Source organism: Pleurodeles waltl, chromosome 12, assembly GCF_031143425.1.
Source record: "Pleurodeles waltl isolate 20211129_DDA chromosome 12, aPleWal1.hap1.20221129, whole genome shotgun sequence".
In the NCBI taxonomy this organism is placed as follows: Eukaryota; Metazoa; Chordata; class Amphibia; order Caudata; family Salamandridae; genus Pleurodeles; species Pleurodeles waltl.
The window spans coordinates 672343931-672347794 of NC_090451.1; positions in this window are offsets into that span (position 1 = coordinate 672343931).

Here is a 3864-nt window from a genome sequence, read left to right on the forward strand (position 1 = left end):
GCCTCTCACATTTTGTTTTTGTTATGAGTGGCCTCTTATTTCTGATGGGGCGAGTAATTATGATCCACAGTAAAGAAAAACATGGTGGATGTATTTATTTTAACCTGAAAGTTTCAGATGCTGAAAGCTCCAGGGAGAAATATATATATCACTGTGCAATCAAACATGGAATGACTGATTTCCCCATAAGACCCTAAGTCTTCGTTTAATCTCACGGTAAGTCCTGTGCCAAGAGTTACTGGTAAACTGTGCCCGGTATTTTCATGGGGTTGGAGTTACTGGCAGAATTAAAGGGCCACTCAGAATGAGCACCATTGCCTTGTATTGCTCCAGAACCAGCTGGGAATCAGATGTTCGACTACAACTTGAATTTTTTATTCCTGGTTATATTTAGTGCTTGCTCTTTCTCTGAGCTTCCTTTGACTCGTAAGCCGTGGCCCTCTTGGTGCTTTGACTCAGAGCAGCTGCTGCTGTCTATCCTGAGGCGCCCACAGCGATGATTACATGTGGTGCTGAGGGGAAGGCGGAAGCTCTTGTGAAAGTCTCTTGCAGTGAGTCATGCTGCTGGAAACAGAAAGCAGCCCTCGCCTTCAATATCCAGCAAAACACTTGGGTATTTATTTGTTTAGTCAAACTCTGCTTATTTCTGAGGTGGTGCTTCAGAGCGAGAGAATGAATAGCACGCTTTCAGCATCAACTTCCCAAACTCGCCCGTGCCAAGATTAGTCAGAAAAACCTTCAAATGTTCTTTACTAGAACTTGAGCTGTTCAGGCGCTATTGAAAACAAGGGAGAGGCAACCGGCTCTAGATGATGGTCATGCCCTGCTACCAGGACAGTCACCTGCTGGCCGTTGTGCTGAAGGAAGGACAACAGGACGGTGGAGTACACGCACCAGATACCCTGGCTCCCGAGGCTCTTGTTCAGGATCCGCCTGGCCTGGTGGCACTAGGGCTAATCACCACCTTACAGCTTCCTACAATAATGTGCTGACGCATATGGGTTAATACCACACATGTCTTTACCACGCATGCCTTTACCCAGTGGGCACTGCAATGCATTGACCATTACAACATGCTGTAGTAGCTTGCAGGTCCCTCTAGTGGCTGTGACCCCAGCTTTTTGTTGAAATAGTACTGAGCAATCATTTTACCACTTGCCTAGTTTTCAGGTTTGGCATGTGACTGGCCAAGTCAAATGCTTTTGAAAGAAAAACCTTCCAGTGCAGAGACTGTAGAAGAGTTATTAGCTCAGATGCAGCCCTCTTGTGTGGGCTTCCATCAACAAAGATTCATGTGGCATCACAAACCTGTTACAGGAATCAGATGATACCCTCAGAAAGAAGAGTCGCACACTACAGTCCATGGTGATGGGTGTGAGAGAAGCAACTGGTGATGGTAAAGGAGTAAAGCGCGCAATTACCCAGAGAAAGTGGGTAGTAAAACTGTTAAGAACTCTGGTGATGGCAGCCACACTCCTGTCCAAATGCTATTGATAGTAAAGTGTCAGAAAGAGAGAGCTAGGGTGCATGCACTATGGACTATGACAGGGCATCAACTTTATTTCTGCTCACCTCCATAAATATCACAGACAAATCTAAAGCCTAATTGATAGAGCCTTAAGCAAGGACACGCAACGTTCCACACATAGACTGAATTATATTAATATAGTGTTCATCCCACTGCCAGCTGTGGACCACCTGGAATAAATTAAGAAAAAACTTCCTCCTTGTTCCAGAGAAGAATTCCTGCATGCCTGGCAGAGGAGGGATGTGGCTTAGGGTGGGAGTATGGGTCCACAAAGCTGCCTCTAAGAGTCCTGCCCCAAGGATCTTTCCCACCCAACGGCAGCAGATGCCCATGTCCGGTTATGGAAGCTTTTTGAGAGCTGTGGAACTTCTCTCCTTTTTCTGTGGCCTATCTGGAACATCATTTCTCAACCAGTTGTTGCTGGACATTTCTATGTGTATTGCCATCCCTGTGGAAACCCAGCCCTGTGTCTGGAGAATGCTGTTGAATTTAAATCCCAGCAAACTATTGGAAGTGACTATATGCTGTGCTCTTGAACCGAGCTGTGCTGAAACCACTTGTAACTAGAATCCATCACTGGGGCAAAAGAATCAGTCCCCAAGTTTGAGACTTTCACATTAAGAAACCAGAGTGATTGGGCCTTTAAAAAGTAATTAATCTCTTGAGGACCACCAATACTGCTACCAGAAAAAGATGCAACCACTGCAACTTCATCTTAGCATTTTCTCCACTCAGCTTTCTGATGTCTGCAGCTACATCAAGATTGCTGAAAGTTTGGACATCACTATGGAAGTTCATGTTATATACAGAGAACTCCATTCATATATGGTGGCCACTAAATACACAACTGAATCACAGCAATAATGAAGAAAGACATACATTGCTGTGACGGTCCCGAGTCAGGAGAAAAAGCAGTTATTTGGTTGTTTTATTCTTTACTCAACCTAGGAATAATGTCTTGGGAAGTAGGGTTGGTCATCCCTGAAATACGTGGTATTCAGAGACAGCCGTGAAAAACAGACATTCCAAGAAAATGTTATATATTACAAAATGCACTCAAAAAGTTTGGCCATATATGAAATACAAATAAACCATGATTGAATGAATTATTGGTGATCTCTGGTTTCAATAGCACAATTGAATACAATAACTAAGGAACTAATTGATTTGATGTGCTATATCAACATAGTGCATTATGCACCGGGATATGTTCATTACACAAGAAACTCTACAGTAAGGTCCACATTAACTGATCTTTTGAGCACAAGATTGTGTGACACAGATCAGCGCAAATGTCAGAGTCAATCAATTCCTGTCAACCTAAAATGTTGATACGAGTGCACAGCAAAGCTTCTGAGTTATCTGCAGCATTTTCAACCTATGCAAAGGAAAAGCAATGGGGCGCAAAAGTGCAAACACCCTTAGGATTCGAAGGCAGAGTTGCATTTAGGTGAAAGCGGGTGTAAACAATGATAAAAGGAAGCTCATGTCAATTTCCTATGCACAATTTGTGTGGTTTCATGAAGTTACCGCTACAGCGTGATTAACCCATGGTAGGTTGTCTAAACGCAGAAATGTGTACTGCGTTGTCCCTGAGGATCAATCTCATGCAAGACAGTGCTTGCTCACCCTTGCACCATCGCACAATGCTCAGCATCACATACAACCCACTTTGTGCACGAGCGGTGGCAAAGACATAAGTGCCCCAGAGGAGTAACAAAACTTGGGGGCCCCACTGCAAAGTACATGAGGGGGTTCCTGCAAAGTACATGGAGGGGGCCCTACCCTCTGGACCAAGTCAAGGGCTCTTGGGCCAGGTGGCCCGCCACCCGGTGTAGTGTTCCCAGGTCCCCCTTCATCCCCGGGGATGCTTGGGGCTGCAGGGACTAATGTTACACCGCTGCATTGCCGGTGGCTTTTAGTGATTACGCAGCTGTGTAAGTTTTGACCCTTTATGCAGTGCTGTCGATTTTAGTAGTAGTGCCTAAATCTGGGATCACACATGTCCCTTCTTTTGATACCAGAGCTTATTTTTTTAGAAGTTAAACTATGGGGAGGTACATTAAAGTCTGTGGCACACAAGTGCCTTTCACACAAGTAGAAAGTTGGGTGGGACCGTGAACCAATGTTGTATACCACCCAAGGACTTTATCCAACATAAACGCCACAGACGTCGACACACAGAAGCAGGTCGTCTAACGTGACCAGCAGCTAGCTTTTTTTATCATTATTTTAAAAATGGTCCCCAGAAAACGACAATAGGGGGTAAAAAGGTTGCCGTTACCTTAGGGTTAAACTTTATCCCAAGTGCGTCCTAATTAGATGGCAAGGAGGGT